We start from the raw sequence: 19,135 nt of genomic DNA, 5'->3' as shown, positions 1-19,135 counted from the left end.
TATAACTTTCAGTACAAAACACGTTTAACAATTCAATTGATAAAACTGTATTGGCACAAAATTTAAATAAAAGTCATTATTTAACGATTAATTTCTGTAGTTCTGTATGAATTTAAATATTGCACAAAAGTTACATATTTCATGTTTCAGAAATATTGAATGCTACACTTGCAAATCTTTTAAAAGGTTCTTAAAAACGTTTACTTACAATTGTATAATTTCTTATGAAACCTTTAGTTCATTTCTCTGAATTAAATGCTCTTACCAAGCTCAGTCTCATTATTTAAAATCTCTTAAGAATCGTCCCGTTCAGTCTCCTTGATTCTGAGTGCACACCTAAAATAATGTATCAGGATTAATAGAATTATTCCCATCACAACAGGATTAATGAAAAACTAATAACCAATAGCAATAGTTTTTTTCTTAATCTTGTTGGAAAGCTCTGTTTTTCTCTTTTTACTTATTCAGCTGACTTATTCAAATAGTAATTAACTACGCTTAAATTTGTAAAATCTCTTTTTCATATGGATTTATATTAATGACTATCAAATTTACCATGCGTAACTTGTTGATTTGTAAATAAAATAAATTATCCCCCAAAAATTGTACTTAATTATTCAAATTCTGCCGTTAGCTTTTCTAATCTCCGTCCATAATTTTCAAAGCAAATATTAAGCCTTTGAAAATTAGTATCTTCTTCTAATTTTATTTTTATCATTTGAGAATGTATAAATTCTTCACAGACTTAAGAGAAAGGATTAATTAATTCTTATTTGCTTATAATTAGTGAGAATCTTGTTTCAAGAATAATAAGGATTAATGTTTTACCAAGGAATAAACAAACTATTTGTATTAAAATTTTTTTTCTTCTTAAAATAATATTTTTCATCTATTATTTTATCCTTTTATACTGCATTTTTAATAGAAATGAAAAACACTAAAGGATTTAAGGAAATGAAAGAGCATGTTGAGCAACACCAATGGCGATGCTAAAAAAATGAATTGGGATACGTTTAAGAAATTTTTAAAAATTTTAAATTTTGCTTACACTGTGGAAAGTAACTAAATTCTACAGAAAAAACCACATATTTTACAGAAAAAAAGCTGTTTAAAAATAAATACAGATTTTTGTTGTTGCTTTTAATCGTTAGTCGCGCTTTGCAAAAAATTCCCGTTTTTTTTACTGACTTTTTCCTTATATTTGGAGGTTTAAAGTTGTTTTTTACAAAGCAGTTTTCTCTATTTTCCATTCTAATTAAAAAGGGATTAAAATTGTCAATTCAAATTCTAATTTTTGACATGCAGTTTTGCTTACCATAAGATAATCTTATTGTTTTTTTTTAAAATCATTTTATGATTATTTTTATACTTTCTCTAACTTTTCAGAAACTATTTTGTGGTTTTGTATAAATAAATTTGCAATTCGACTTTATTGTTAATTTATACTCTACTTAATTATTATCAGTTTTTAGGTAGAATTTTGCAATAAGTTAAATTATCAGATAATTTCATAAGAGAGAGCCAATACAATTTTAAACGTTTTTCACTTAAATAAGATTTTGATAAGTAAGACTCTTAAGCTACAGGTAGTTTAAGATTTTTTTCATAGCCAAATCCTTGAGTTGCCGTTGCTCAGGGGACAAAACCCTCACCACTCAATGAGGTGACCCGGGTTCGTATACCGGAGACTCTTGAAAAATCAGCGCTCGGCTTCCACCGACCACAATGCTGGCTTAGCCATTTTATGGATTTTTTTTAATTAAAATAGCATGCTTTTTTTAAATAACAGAGTATAGTACTAAATAATAGTTCTTACCTGCTTCAAAAGCAGGCGCATGTTTTTAAATAATCGAGTTTCTCTGTGAAATAAACGGCTTTATACTGGAATACCAGCTGCCTGTTTTTTTCTATAAATTTAATAGATTTTTTTACAGTGCAACAATTTCAAGTAATCTGAAGAAAAAAAACTTCATGAAAATTTTGAAGCATACAAATTTGAATCTAAATAATAAAAAATAACTATTTCTTGGCCTATTTAAGAAGGCGCAAGTTTTTACACTTAAAACATTGCTTGTTTATAACTGAAATATATTTTTCAAAATTTCGTTAACATTATTTTATATTATTTGGTTAAAAACAAATATCGTTCATATAGTTGTAGTTTTATGCAGTTCGAAGATTTCTGAAAAAATATTTACATATGTTTTAAAAGAGATCAAGCAAATTCAAAAAAGTCTTTGAGAAAAAAAAAGAAATTATCTTTTTTAGTCTCTTTTACAATTCTACATTGCTTGAATTTTTTAAAAAATATTTACAATTATCTTAAATGAGATATTTAGAAATTTAAAATAATTATTTTACATTTACTCTTAAAATACCATTAACTAAAGAATTATACTATGCTTTATTTGTAAGCATTTAAAAGTTATTTAAAAATAAGTTGGAAAACTGAATAAAATAGAAGTAAGCTAATATATTTTGTAAATTTTTCTAGAAAATTACTAACATTGATAAAGATTCGAATTAGAAACGTGTCTATCACAAGGATATTCTCATAATTACGGAGCAATTAATTCTTTAAAAGAATCAAGTACTCTAATACTTTAATTAATATCTCATAACTCTCTTCTTGGGTGTAATTTAAAGTCATTAATTCAGTGAACAGTATTTTCATCACTGATTAATTCTTATACAATTCACGTCTTTTCACGATTCAAATTAAATTTCAGTCCTAATTTTTCTATATTCAAATATTAGAATACGACAGTTAGAATTTATGCTATATTATTGCATTAAGAATATCTCTTATACTAATCAGCTATATTTTATGAAAATTAATTGAGAATTAACAACTCGTACAATGTTTTAAAATATTGTTTTTAATCACTAACATGGTTAAACTTTTGGAGCCTTTTAAACTATAATATCATTTAAAATTTCTGCTATCTTAATATGATGCTAAGTATAAACATATTGTCATATATCTTTAATTTGATTGCACGGCAGTACTATTTAACTTGAAAAGAAACATGATTCAATTTAAATGAATACTTCAATGGTTTTTTAATAATTGATACTGTCCAAAATATTTCTTTTTAATTTCAAACATTCGGTATAAACATCTCTTTTAATTTCGCTATTAAATTTGGCTCATTTTAAATATCGAGACAAGAGTATGTCTCCTAATTGAGTTTTAAACACACGTTTGGTATATTAATAAATAATTTTGAGACTAAGGTGAACATAAAAGGTGAAGTTATCCATTATGCAGATGTCTTCAAATCTATCAGTTTTTTTTAAACAAAATAAGTATTATATTAAAAATTATTTCTGATTCCATGTATTTCATTTAGAATTAACAATTTCCGTTTCAAGTGTCATGAGAAATTTTTCACTTTGTTTCCCCAGACACACCAGAATTTGAGATTAGTTTCGAGAAGGAATTTTAATTGAATTTAAATCTAATTAAAGGTATCTGATATGCACACAGTAAATGTGCTTCCGTTGTGAAACATACAAACTTTGATCGTAACTGAGCTGAATCTAATATGGAATCGCTATGCAAAATACAAGATGAGGCAACTTTTTATTCTTCTATTACTGATTTTAAGACAATGAGTTTCATACCGAATTTATCTGAAATGCAGTTTGTTTTTATGTAACTAATAGTTGTTAAACAAATTTTTATTCTTATTTCATGATAAATAGATTATGTTTAATTTTAATTTGATGTTTAAAGAGGCACAGAAGTAACACTAATGGGCTATTGGTGATAATCTGGAATTCTATCTTAGTGATAGTTATTCTTATTTCTAGATAAATAGATTATGTTTCATTTTAATTTGATTGTTAACGACGTACGGAAGTTACACCAATGGATCAATGCCGATAGTATGGAATTCTATCTTAGTGATAGTTATTTTTATTTCAAGATAATAGATTATGTTTCATTTTAAGATAGTGTTGAATTCTATCTTAGTGATAGTTATTCTTATTTCAAGGCAAATAGATTATGTTTTATTGTAATTTGATAGTTAACGATGCACGAAAGTTACACCAATGAACGATTGGCGATATTCTGGAATTCTACTTCAGAAATAATTTGAAAAGTCTACGTGCATTACACTGCCTGATCGTTGAATGCGACATAATATAAATTTCAAGTGCTTACACTGTAAAAAAATAGATGCTCAAATTTCAAAAAGCTTTTTTCGTTTTTGACGATACCATTCCCTGGTATATGCTTCGAGCAAAAAGTTTGCCAAAATGACGAAATTATTATCGTTATTTCTTCGAGGAATCGAATTTCGTCAAAATTAAAGAACCATTTGGCAATTTTATATCCCCCCCCCCGAAAAAACGCCTTATGTATCTAACTTTTTTAATAACCACTTTATCGTAAGCACCACATTAGTGAATTAATGTCGCCCAAACAACATAAAGAGGACAGATAGAACAGAGAAATAAGTTGCTTGCCCGAAGCGGGATTTGAACGCAGGATCTTCTTGTTATGAGGCCAACTTCTTCACCACCATATAGGCGGTTGGCTTGCTTCGGTACTTTATTTTCGATCTTCACTCTAGTTTCATCATTCTAGTTAACAATCTCCAACAATGCACTGTGATTGCACCGTTAAGGGTTGGGTATCGAAAAATGAATACTAAGGGAAGAGTTTACTTAAAATTATACCAAAAACAGGAAGGCACATGATAAATAGGTTTAGTGGCAGTACATTTTAAAGCGTTAATTAACCCGATAGAAAAACTGAAGTAATAAATCATACCTTGGCTTGGTCCAGATAGCTGTACTAAAAAGGAAAACAATCCATATATTGTCCACAAAAGAGTAAAAAATTAAAGAACAAGTTCAGATGAAGTGGAAAGTTCATATTTATTCTATTATAACTTAATTCAGCATCAGGAAGACAAAACACAGTAAGCGTATGGAGATGGTATTGGATAGGAGAGACTGGAAGTTCTTTATTTTCGAGGTCTTCGTTCTGCCAGAACGAGTCCGCAAGCCCAAAAAAAGCACAATCAACGCCGGACAACTTCAGTGAAAAGTGGTAGAATAAGGACGAAAAGGAAACGATGTAGGATAGCCATCTTCTTTTGCAAACATTTATCAGCGAAAACCATGACAACCGATATGACGCCATGTCAATAGGAATTCTGATGAATCTCATCATTTTCCACAAAGGGAAGCTGCAAACACTGTCATTTAGATAGGATCATTTTGCGCGGTGATCCTTTCACCAAAACCATGCTGAGAATCGGAGATGGATTTTTTAAAGAAAAATATATTGTTTCATACTTAAACTGAATATGCAGCCGCTAACATTAGTGATGGCGGTCGTAACGCCATGCTCCAACCTCAAGGGGGGAGGAAGGAGAAAAATGAAAACTCCGTTAAGCGGAGAGCTACATATAAAGATTTTTTTTTTGAATGCCACGAGCATCTCTTGCGCTCCGATATTTATCCTCTTGCTTAAAGTTAAAGTCAAATTACCTATTTTCAAAAAGTTGAGATGTTATCACAATTATTTTACCAGCGTTACGGTTATGGAACATATCTCAGATTTTGTAGGACACGCTGACATCAAAGATACCGGTAAACAGCTGTCTTTCCTAAGAAAAAAGGTAGGGCTGAAGGAATGTGAACGGAGAGTCAGGGGGAGAAAGTCCCCATTGCACTACAGATTAAGGGGCGAGAAGAATTAGATCAGTAAATAAGGATTTCGTATCAGGAATTAACAAAGTTATAACAAAATTAAATTAAACTTGTGACCTGATGTCACAGTGATGAGGTACCGAGTTGAAATATATTATTAAGTTATTCCGATATATTTTAGAGTTTGTGTTTTGTCACAAATCACGTGATTTCTTGACGAAATGATTCGCAAATACCTCCCAATTCTAAAATACAGCATACAAGGATCGTCAAAAGTGAGATTTTTATTTCCAAGACTGTGCAGATTACCAATATCTAAAGCGGGTAATAGGTTTGTTCATTTAGACTTGACTATTGAATTCATCTACTGTTTTTCAGAATTATTAATCATTACTTGTACTTATCTGTTTGTCATTCGATACTAAAAGATCAATTAAGAACTGAATTTATTTTTAACTAAATGAATGTAAAATAGTGTATTTCGAGAATTCTTAAAGAAAATACTTCTTTTCCATAACATTTTATAATAATTTATCTTGAAGTTAATTTAAAAATCTAATTAATATATGAGATACATTTATATCATATTTTATTAAGGCTAGAAACTATCTTAGAAGTAAGATTATGCGTATTTACTTTACTGTTTCTTTTTCTATACTCCGCACGAAATAATGAAGGATCAATAACGGATTTAGTCTATTTTTTATCAATGTCATCATTAGTAACTTCTGTCCATTTGTATGAAAAGAAATTTAGTGAGAAAAAGGCTGATAACGTTCCTTTCCAAACTAAAGCGTAAAAGAAAATATTTAATTTAGACATGAGTTATATAACTTCATCCAATTATGTGGAAAATTGTTTTGCTCTTTAAATTCAAAAAAGAGAATTACTCTTAGTATAAAAATTGCACAAATTGTAAAAATAATTAGTTTTTAAACCGAAACATTAATCCTAAAATTTACAACATTTGTTTATTTTAGAATAAATTCAAATTCAAAAATTTTCCATTAAATTTCTAACAATGATTATATATTGTGAATTGTTAACAATACCATGTTTTTACTTGCTGAGCGATAAAACAACTTAAAACTATGCAAATAAACAAAAAAATTATAACATTTGTTATATAATAACATTATTATAATCATATTAGCATAAAACGTCGAAATAAAATTTTTCGCATTATTTATAAACTTGTAAAGAAATATTTACTTATATTGTTTTTAATTTATTTTAAATTTCAAAAATTCTCCTTTCATAAATTTTTTATCAGAATTTAAACTTATGTGTTGAAAAGTATAACGTAGAGTTTAAATTATTTAGATGTTACATGACAGCAAAATTCATTTTAATTTTCGAGAGGGCTTTTTGAAATTGATAAATAATAATGAACTTTCAAATTGATTTTTTCAAAAATATTTCTCTCAAAGACGTGCACTAATTATGAATTTACGTAGAATTAAAGTTATTGCAAATAAGTAAATTTTCATTCATTTGATAATTTATTTCTGTAGTTGTTTAATTTGAAATAAAACTTCCAATTAGAAAACTTTCTACTTAGTTGCTATCATTGCATTTACCTTATAAATTGCTGAATGAAATACTTTTAATTGATGAAACTACTAATTACAGAAGCTAAATGTTGAAATATCTGATAAAATTATTTCATGTAGCTTTTTTATTGTAAATAAATGCAAGAAATAATCGAAAACTAAACTGTATTGTTTCCTCTAATTCAGTAATAATAAATCACTTTATTTTAACGACTAACATACATTACACACTGTCAGAAATGTCTCAGAAAAAATGGTTAAATAACAATTTATTTAATTGTTATTTTACTATATTCCAAAACAGTGAAATACTCGTAAATAAGATGGTATTTTAACTATTAACTGTGAGAAAATTCTTTTGTTAACTGCTTTCACCTAATACGGTTAAACGACTAAAATTTTATCACACCAACTAGGCCCTCATAATGAAGTCACTTGTAGCTGGGTTCATGCTATAGCCGAGAGAGCTAATCTGTCAATCACATAACCGACAGAACAAGAGTTCGAACCCCAGCTTTGGCACCTCAATATTTCCTCCATTCTCTTCAACGCATGAAAAGTTTCCAGTAGCCTGAATTCCCTAATTTGTGACCTTGGACTATTAGAATACCATACTCTCATTCTCATACGGATAGCAGTTCCATAAAGCTGCTTAGCATAAGGAAGTCTTGTGTTTCTATTTCTTATAATAGGTGAAACAACCAGATAAACAAATTAACCCACATTTCATGGTTTATTTCATAAAATACAACTAATTCCAATTTTCATTACCTAACGAAAGGCCAAGCTTCAATGTCCAGCGAAATTTCATTTTTAAGGTTTTGAAACCATGCCAGTTATAAAGGGTTGAAAAATAGCAAACTTCTGTATTCATGGTTTCATAAGAATACTAGCTGTTAGCGGTTTTTAAAATGGTAAAGGTAAAAAATGCTCTTTGCCGTAAACTTTACCGTTAATCGGATGGACAGGATGCTGCCTGTTATTTTACCCTAATTTTTGAAAGAAAGTTTTATTAGTGAAGATAAAAAAAAACCCAATTACAGTGTCGTAGAATGAGAAAAAAGAAAATCAATACAGTGATAAAAAATTTAGACATAATTTCTTAAAAATACTAAATGCATAGCAAAAATATCAAGGTCTTTAGCAAATTCGTTAAAAATGCTGTAAAGTTGTAAGCTAGCTAGGTCTTATTGCAAATTATTTGCATCAAAAATAATATTTATAAACTTCGAAATTTTAATATTATCTGCTAAAATTAAATATTTAGAATTTTTAAGAGAATTTTTCACTGAGGTCATTTAGAAATAAAATGAAGAGCAATGACGAAAGATTTGAATCCTGAGGTACTATAGAACTACTTCTAAAATAGATATATCTAGACATAATACATAAATAAAATTAAAGAAGAAAACAAAAACTTTTATTTGGATAATCTTTATTTTATGAGATTACTTTTTATTGTGAAATATAAAACCGAGAAAGCTCCGGGAGCTCAATTGCTTTAATGTATTTGATTTTTTGGACATTTTATTTTAGACATTTGTAAACTGTTATTAAAATAAAACTACGATTGTTTCTATAATTAAAATAAAATTATGTGTTGCCTTACCTCAGGTATATTCTCTATGTCAAAATTTTATAAAATAATGGTAATACTTTTGGGAAAATCTAAAAATGCAGCTAGAAAAAACTTCATTTAAAAAGTGATTGAAGTGATTATTAATCTATATCTCGAAGGAGAATTCCATATTTACGTCAAGCAACAGTTAGAAATTTTTAGTAAAACGTCTAACTGGAAAATTAAGTAAGGCGGTTGTCAAACTAAACCACGAAAGAGAATTGAATATTTAACGCATGAGCCAGAAGAGAAATTCTATTCGCTGCTAGTAATATGTTATGGTCAGAATGCATGCGCTATGATCGAAATATATCTCGTACTATAAGAAAAGAGCATAAATGTAAACTTATAGTTTGAATATTTTGTTCTTTTTTTACTACATTTATAAAACAAATATTAATTTCACCTAAATATTGGTTTATATGCATATATATAGTTAAAAATATAGAGAAAACTTTGAAAATAATACAATAAAGATTAATAAAAGAGGAGAAAAATTATAAAAAGCAATATCTTTTTAAAAATATTAAAAAAAAATTATTTAAATTTTTTGAAAAAAGCTGCAACACAAAAGCTGTAAAGCAACAGTATGAAAAGCTATAACTTCGTCATCAGATCACGCGATTATATCCACAGTAAGGAGTGCATTCGAATAATGTATTAATATAGCCTAAATAAAATATAAAAACACGATAGTGTGAGGAGTTTTTAAAAATATTTTATTTTAATAATTTTTTTCCTCTTTTATTAATCATTATTATATTACTTTTCATGGTTTCTCTATATCTTTAAATATTTTATGAGTTCTGTATGCATGCAACTTATGCGCAGTAAATACAACAAAAAAAACTTATTATTTTTCCTAATTTTCTGTTTTTCTCTTCATCCTTTTTGTCTTTATTGTGCTCTCTCTCTGTATATATATATATATATATATATATATATATATATATATATATATATATATATATATATATATATATATATATATATATATATATATATATATATATATATATATATATATATATATATATATATATATATATATATATATATATACATATATATATATATATATATATATATATATATACACCAAAGAGCCATTACATTATGACCACCCTCCAACTATAGCAATGGATTCGCCCAAGTTTTCATGGTTTCTCGCCCAGGAACAATGTTTTCATGGAGCACATTTGGACCCATAATCCTCATAGAACAATCCCTGACTTCCGTAAGCTACTTGAACATAGTTGCAGACCAGGTTCACCCATTCATGGCAACAGTTTTTCCTGCGGGGGATGGTGCTTACCAACAAGATAATGCACCATGTCATAAGGGTCGAATCGTCGAGGACCATTCCAGTGACTTTCAAGTCATGTCTTGGCCCCCAAATTCACCTGACCTTAATCCAATAGAGCATTTGTGGTCCTACTTGGAAAATCAAATTCGTGCTGCCACGCTACCCCCTCGCAATGTGAGGGAATTGCAGGACCAGTTGGTGAGCGCTTGGTACCAGATACCTCAGACCACCTATCAGCACCTTGTGGAATCAATGCCACGGCAGGTACTAGCAGTTTTGAGGGCTAAAGGTGGTCCTACATGTTATCAGCAGGGCGGTCATAAAGTAATGGCTCTTTGGTGTATATATATATATATATATATATATATATATATATATATATATATATATATATATATATATATATATATATATATATATATATATATATATATATATATATATATATATATATATATATATATATATATATATATATAAATATATAGTAAATAAATAAATACAAGAAAACACGAAGAAAGTTAAGAAAAACAATAAGTTTCATTTATTGCGCTTAAGCTGCAAGTAAACAGAACCCATTAGATAAGTTCAAAATGAAGAATAAAGCTAAGAAAAATTAAAGACATATGAAAAAAGGGGGAAATAATAAGTAAAAAAATAACAGACAACAGTTTAAAAAAAAAAAAAAAAAAAAAAAAGAAAAAAGGGAGGAAATTTTATTTGAAAAATCGGAAAAAAAGATATAATCTTTTCATCAGCTCACACGATTATATCCGATAAACAGAGTGCTTTCTGATATTGTATCAATAAAACCAAAGCAAAATATATTAATACAATAGTGTGAGGAGCACTCAAAATTTTTTTTTTTAAAAATTACAACAAATAAAACAGAACACAAAAAGTAAAAATAAGTAAAAATAACATGCAAAAACAGAAAAGAAAAGAAAAGAAAAGAAAAAACAGTAAAAATGGACTATAAAGCGAGTAGCGAAATCAGATCAACTTACACGGACGGAAATTTTTATTTGTTGTAACTTTTATAAATTTTTTTTTTGAGTGCTCCTCACACTATTGTATTAATATATTTTGCTTTGGCTTTATTGATACAATATCAGAAAGCACTCTGTTTTACGGATATAATCGTGTGGGCTGATGAAAAGATTCTATATTTTTTTTCCGGTTTTTTGAATAAATTTTAATCCCCTTTCTTTTTTTTCTTTTTTTTTAAACTGCTGTTTGTTATTTTTTTACTTACTATTTCCCCCTTTTTTCATACGTCTTTAATTTTTCTTTGTTTTATTCTTCATTTTGAACTATATATATATATATATATATATATATATATATATATATATATATATATATATATATATATATATATATATATATATATATATATATATATATATATATATATATATATATATATATATATATATATATATATATATATATATATATATATATATATATATAACACGCTATATGCAAATGAAATATTAGGAAAATTGTTTTTTCCTTGTGTAAAATAGCATTGTATCCATACCATGGTTATTATATAATTTATATGATTTAAGAAAAACTAAGTACGCATTTTTATATATTTCAATAATAAGTAATCACCGTGGTTTGACTAGAACAATGATTAAATTACTCTCAATAAGAAACACAAGAATATTGCAAAAAATTCCCATTTTTATTAAAATGCGACGGAAAAATTTTATGAAGAGGAATTAAAAACAAATATGATGACAAACAGTATAACCCGGAATGATTTTTTACTCAAGAGTTAAAATATCTGATACACATCATCTAAGAAATTGGCATTCCGTTCTTTTATGTTATATAAAAAAGAGAAAATTTCTCTCGGGATTTTGTCCCAAAAGATAACAGAATCAATAAGTAGAAAAATATGTTGTCAATCCTTATAACTAAAGCTTGCAGCGGAACCGCAAATTGGTTTGGGACAAGAATATATGTTCGTTTTTATCGCTAAGGTGTTGAAAACATTCTCAGGTGTTCTATAGTAGCTTATGTCTAAAAATATGTCCATAATATTATGAGAAATGGGGTTTCTTTCTCTCTTTCAGAATAAAAATGTAGTGAGAGGAGAAGCTTTATTAAAGGATGCTTCGCTTTGGTTTAGTTTGACAAATATGTTCCCTTAAATAAAGATGTTGAAATGTCATTGAACAGCTTTGCATAGTATTTCAAACTATATGTTTTAAAAAATTGTTTCGCAATGAAAGTAATAGCATTGTTAATAGTTCAGCAAACTTTATACTAATACTAATTATTTCGTAAGAATCGTTACAGACATTTGAGTACATTGTTAGAAATTTAGAAGCGTTTAAATTTTCTGTAACCTTATATCGGCGTCAAATCGAACTATTTTTATGGTGCAAATTAGTTGCTATTAATATTGATTACATGATCTTATAGCTCAGTTTGAATGGAAATATGGTTCGATTTTTTTCTGATCTAAAGTGTCCTGTTGTGTTTTTTTAGGTACCAATATTATTTTTCAACGTTAAACTGATTTTTCTTTGAGTGTTTATCACACGCGCATCTGAAAAAGAGCATTAGAAATAAGTCACATTGCGGAATCACTCTGCATATTTTTAATGTTATCGTAAAAAACTTGAGACAAAAAGATAATTTTTGATAAAAATGTTCTTATTTCCATTCATTTTTAGGCTAGGTTTAGGAAATTTTATACAATTATCGCACATAATAAACAAAATAATCGTTACAAGTTACACATTTATTGCTAGATTTTTTGGTTCACAGGATGTTGAAAAAAACTATTTTCCGTTCGTAATTTATTGTCTGTCTTTCAAACCTCTAAAAACTTTAAAATTTATTGGTAAGTATGAGAAATCGCATAACCTAAGCATTTATAAATTTATAAAATGATTTTTTGAGTATTTTTAGAGAATGATAAAAAATGTGTTAGTATGGAAGTGTTTCCATAATTTTGCTCAACCCTTGTAAGTCAAGATAAATACTTCACAAAAAGGGAGTGCCAGGGTCTGACAGTGTGCAACATATTAAGGTAATAGTGACTGAAAAAGAAAGAATTTGTTTTGTTTCGATTAGGTACAAGTACTTACTAGATGGATTCCAGGTCAATACTTATCATTAATATTTGTCTGTTTTCCTCTATTAATAAACGTGTTTTAAGATTTGGCTTAAGGGGTTAATTAAAACTTTTAGCAAATTAGAAGCAATAAGTGCCAATACCAAAAGTTCTATAAATAATACTGTAGAGTTAGAATCTTTTTCGTGTTAAAAATAGTTTTTAATAGTTGTGGTGTTAGCTTAATGAGATAAGCGTGAAATATATTAGATTTGCTTAAAAATGTTTCGAGATATAGCAAAATTCGCCAAAATAGAAATTCGATTGCTCTCCTGATAAAACTATCGGAGCCATATTTCCCAGATTGAGGCTGCCCTCTCTATTTTGATAGTTCAAAATTCAAAACCGTTGATAAAAGCTATGTTTATTCAGAAAAATATGTCTTTGTATCTAATTCTATAACTTAATTAATAGCAGTAATTAATTAGCATATTTGAGGTTGATATTTAAACAAGTATAATTAACACTTAGAAAATTCATGGAATTCGATCCTAAGAATAAAGGTTTTTCTGGTTGATATTCTTTTTATTTTGCTCCCTGTATACTGTTAGAATTGTCATTGTAAAATTACGGTAAAATAACCAACTGTAGTCTGTTCATCATAAACGGCAAAGTTTACGGTAAAGAATATTTTTAATTTTAAATGTTTTGAAGCCGTTTACAGCTTGTATAGTAAAAAACCCGTATAGTTTCGTATTCATGGTTTTTAAAAAACTATATATTTTTATATTCATAGTTTTATAACCCTTTATAAGTAGCATGATTTTAAAACTATAAAAATGTTTCTTAACTGGGCATTGGAGCTAAACTTTTTGTTAGGTAATGGGCGTTGCTAGGTTGTGGTTAAGCTCCGTTTTATAATGAGTTTATCTGGCTTTTTTTTTCCTCTCATAAGAAATAAAAATATTAATATCTTTTGTAGTTAAGAAGCTTTTTGCTGCTGCCATCTATGCTAAAATTCATGTTCTAATAGTCATACATTAGGGAGTGCAAGACACTGTAAACTCTTCGTATGCTGAAGGGAATGGAGTAAATAATGTGGTGTTAAGGCTGGAACTCGAACACCCATTCTGTCGGTCATGTGATTTTCAGATTATCTTCCTCGGTCATAATATGTACTTAGCTACAAGGAAATAAGTGGTTTCATTAGATGGGCCTAGTTGGTGCGATACTATTCCTAGTTGTCTAACCGTATTAGGTGAAAACAATTATTAAGGGGTTTTAATCACAGTTAACAGTTAATTACCATCTTATTTATGATTGTTGGACTGCTTCGTTTGAATATGGTAAAATAACAATAAAATAAATCGTTATTAAACCATTTTTCCGGGAAATTTCTAACAGTGCATGTACAGATCTTAGTGTTCAATTTTGTTACCTTGTTATTGTGAACTCAAATATTTCCCATTTGCTTTGCTATCATTGGTATATCGGGATACGGACCAAAAGAAAGTGCAGTAATCATCCACCTTGCTATATTTGTTCATATTTTTTGCAAGCAAAAGAAACGTTAAAACAAAAAAAATAGTTTTATATTTTCACTGTAAAGAAATACTTTAATCATAAAAAAGTACAGCGCAAACGATCTCATGTCCCTACATTCAGTGATCAAGTACACTGAGAAAAAAAAGCATGCTCAAAACTACCAGATTATGGTAAAATTTGCTGCGTTTCTGACTGTATAAGAACACCTCAGTAAATTTTACTGAAGTGCCTTGGTAATGATTTTGATAAAATTAACTATAAAACATGTCTTTATCATATGTGATAAAATTTTTAAATTGTGGCAAATTTTGGTAATTATATCGCGATATCTTAGAGAACGGCATAAAAACCATTTATTTGGTTGCAAGTACTTTTAAATGTTGTATTTTTTTTCTAATTAAGAGATAATAAGAACTATAATTTTGAAAACCAGAATTTCCCGTAAGCCGATACCATATGAAAGGAAAAATTACTAGATGATCAGATGAATGGCTTAAATACCATTTATTTTGTTTTTATTTACCAGAATTGTCATTATCATACAGTAGGGGAGAGTGGGGTCAATTGTAACAGGGTACGATTGTAACAGAGCAAAAATTTCGAGTGTCGGGTTCTAGATTTGGTTCCCAGGTGGCGCACAAGGTGTATTTAATAAATCTACACGTACACCCCTGCTGGCAACCATTTTTATGTACTTTTGAAAGAGTTAGATCACAAAAGATATTTTCACGCTACGTAAGTACTTTTTTTGGTATTAGAATATGATACTGTGACAAAGTAATTTTGTTTAAACAAATAAAAATTATTAACCGAATATGTAAGTGGACACCTTAATTAACATTTCAATATAAAAAAATTAGTTTTGTTTAATTAACTAGCATTGTTTTTAACAAATGAAGCTGAAATGGCGTCTTGGGGACGATTGTAATAATAAGTATAGGGACAATTGGAACAGCTGAAAATAAATAATCTTATGTTTACAAACCATTACTTAACTCCTTAAGAACCACCAATAGTTTCCTATATCATTTATTTATGTTGCATGTGCATTATTTTATTTGTCACCTTTCACAGCATAAATTAAAATTTTTAACCCCCTAAAGTTGAAAGTTTAACCCTTTAGGTCTGCTCATTATTATTTTTACTTCTAAAATATCACTACTATTTTGATCAATAAAAAAATATATCACAACTATGATAATATGTATAATTAACTATGTTTTAGTTGAATTTATGAACTGTTACAATTGACCCCGTAAGTGGGGACAATTGTAACAAGTGCACGACTGTCAAAAATTGTTAATAACTAATATAATAACATTTAAAATACGGTATTTTTTTTCTAGTAGAGGATAGTCGACTTTACTCGTCTGTCAATTAATACTAATAATATATTGTATTTTTAGTTAGTTAAAAATAGTTAAGTAAAAAATGTTACATTTGACCCCACTCTCCCCTATGGTAATTTTGTCACAATTTTTCCATATGGATTTAGTCGAATGTAATTACAAAGTTATTTAAATGTATATTTGAAAAAAGGTTTTGATTTACGAAAAAAAAAAATAATTGGGTCAATTAGCATCTCATGCAATGAATAAGGGCCTTTAAATTAACTAAAATGTTTCGTGCAATCCAAGATTTGCTCAAAAATCGAAGCAAATATTGATAATTTTTCTATGAAATTGAGAGTAAAATTTCTTTTCCTTCATAATACTTTTATTTTTATTGATTTAACAATTATTCTTCTACTGAAAACTTAATAATAGCCCACATTTTACTAAAATTATTTATCTTTTCCTACTACTCATTATTTTAAACATTACTTACAGACAAAATAAATTTAACGTACTTATTTTAGAGTAAATTGTCACCATTCGAACATTTCATTAGCTTTATTCGGCAAAATCCGGGCTGTCATAGAATTCATCAAATATAATTAATACTAAACGCATTACCTATAGCTTATTAAGGAAAATAGGTGGATTTACTTGTACGTTTCAAATATATTCTCATTCTAGAAGGACATTGAGGTTCTGTCTTAAGAGTGCTTTTCAACGTTCCGAAATTAGAAATCTAAGTGTGTAATATTTAAAGCAATAATATATGCATCTACAATCTATGCATCTACAATCAAATGTCCAAGCATTTGCCAACAGTGAAGTTGAATCATTTCAGTAATTTGTGAATAAATGGACTTCTATGAAATTTGACTTCACACAGTCAAATTTTAAATGCATATTATATTGCCTCTCACAAGCGTTGGCATGAAAACCACACATTTATATTATTATTACTTATTCAATTTACAAATATGGGGTGTTAGTACACTTCTTAATGAGTATTCTAAATTGGAAACCTGATTTGGAAGGTTCATACACTTTTAAGTAGCATTATAGAGAATGGTCTCTGATGATAACTTGAACTGAGAAAGATAGGCAGTCTATACGGAGATAAATACTCGATTAAAATTACTGTACTGTATGGTAATGACATTTCTGGAAAAAAAATACATAATTCTGGTTAATAAAACCAAAATATACGGTATTTAAACCTGTTATTTGGTAATTTTTAGGTTCATATGGTAACAGTTTACAAAAATTCTGGTTTTCAAAATTATAGTTCTTATTACCACTTATTTAGTAAAAAATACGAAATTGAAAAGTAAATTTAACCAAATAATGGTTTTTATTATTATTAAGTTACCAAATTTTACCACATTTTTTGCATATTAAACAATATTTTATTGTTAATTTCAGCAAAATCATTACGTACGAGCGTCGGTAAAAATTACCGAAGTTTTTGATGTTCCCATAAAGCCAGAAACACAATTTTTACCACATTCTGATATTTTTGTCCATTTTCTTTTCTCACTCTATTGCAGAGACCTGCTAACAAGTATCCCAATAATTGTTTGGGAAATGCAAAAAATAATCAGAGAGCTTTAAAAAAGAAATGGTAGCGACTAATGGTTTTCATTAATATCTGTTTTTTTTCAAAGGTATGAAATATTCCTTTTAATTTTCAAAGTCGATTTTAATGCACATATTGTCTGTCTTTTTAATTTTTCTTATTAAAAAAGAAATTATTAGAATTCCCCTCATTAGTATTAAATAAAGATCCGAAATAGCTCATCTGAGGATAAAAATCTATACCTCTTTCCTAAATTAAGACTTAATTTAATTCATTTTTAAAATTTTCTTGCTGATGTATTTTTATTCACCACTTATAGAGAAAATAATTATATTTTATATTAGATGAAACTTTAACATAGAAGAGAATAGAATCATCACATATATTTTTGATGCCGAACGATAAAGTCATAAAAAATTCATATAATATCCAGAGTCATGATTTTGTTTCTGGATCATACTCATTTGATTTCAGTTCGTCAATCAAGGTGACATAATAAAAGATTTTTTTCTTCACATCAAAAAAAGGTATATTTTAAATTTTTATTATTTCTGGTAGATATATTTCACCATACTAAGCACCGTAAGTAAAAGGTAAAATAATTTTTATACAGTACGCGGAGAGAAAAAACTCTGGTAAAATGATCTTACTGCAAATTAATGACATTTCAAGATGATGATGATGACAAATTTTACCAAGAAGTGAAGAAGATTATAAATTTTACCAATTTTATCACTTATTATAGAACAATATTTTATTTTCAATTTTACCAAAATCGTTTCAAAAGCGTATTGGTAAAAATTACCAAATTTTGTAGTGCACCAATAGAGCTATTGCAAAAACACGGTAAATTATAACCAAATGATATTTTTACTATACTTTTTTTAATCAGTGTACAAAGCATCGCATTTCAGGTTATAGAATGGTTTTTAATCTCCGAAAAAATGGATAAAAGGTTCCATATATATTCAGAAAAATATCTGTTGTGTGGAAAAAAATCTGATAATGGGATTATTTATTTGAAATATTTCATTTAGAGTGTTGAATAAAAAGTGTAATCTTATTAAAACATTGCAGTTCAATAATTAATAATCATAACTGCAAACAGAAGCTTAAATGTGCTTTTTATTGGTCTAGAGTTTATAACTTATTGACCTGACTGTAGTCAAGAGCCAGTAATAGTTGGAAGAATAAATATACACAACAACTTACCTATTTACAGTTTTTCAGCTAAATGTACCCCAAAACATACCATCTATTTATTGTAACACTAAAGCTTTCAAATTTAAATGCAATGTAAAACGTTAATTCAAATTATTTGTCCAAAAACTTAATTTATGAAAATTTTATGAGTTTAGATTAGGGGAAGATTGCTGTTTCTTATGTTAACACCTTATTTTACTCTTATTTTATTTTTTAAGTGTCTTTAGTGTCATGATAAAATTACATAAAAG

The 19,135-nt window shown here is 27.8% G+C and overlaps 1 protein-coding gene across 4 annotated transcripts in view; it reads right to left on the bottom strand.

The window, feature by feature from the left end:
• The window catches only part of LOC107455242 (neuropeptide CCHamide-1 receptor-like), a 330,478-nt gene that overhangs the window by 37,455 nt on the left and 273,888 nt on the right, over nucleotides 1-19,135 (bottom strand). For 3 of the 4 annotated variants that reach the window (XM_071187546.2, XM_071187544.2, XM_071187545.2), the window contains one exon: nucleotides 209-336. The gene's annotated coding sequence lies outside the window, so the exon portion shown is untranslated. Of the gene's footprint in view, nucleotides 1-208; nucleotides 337-4,783; nucleotides 5,630-19,135 lie in introns of those variants that run through there. The other variant, XM_016072744.4, reaches the window with a different exon arrangement.

Source organism: Parasteatoda tepidariorum, chromosome 11 (genome assembly GCF_982258835.1).
Source record: "Parasteatoda tepidariorum strain Cologne lab strain chromosome 11, Ptep-v5.0, whole genome shotgun sequence".
Taxonomy (NCBI): Eukaryota; Metazoa; Arthropoda; class Arachnida; order Araneae; family Theridiidae; genus Parasteatoda; species Parasteatoda tepidariorum.
This window is presented reverse-complemented; position numbering and strand designations above follow the sequence as displayed.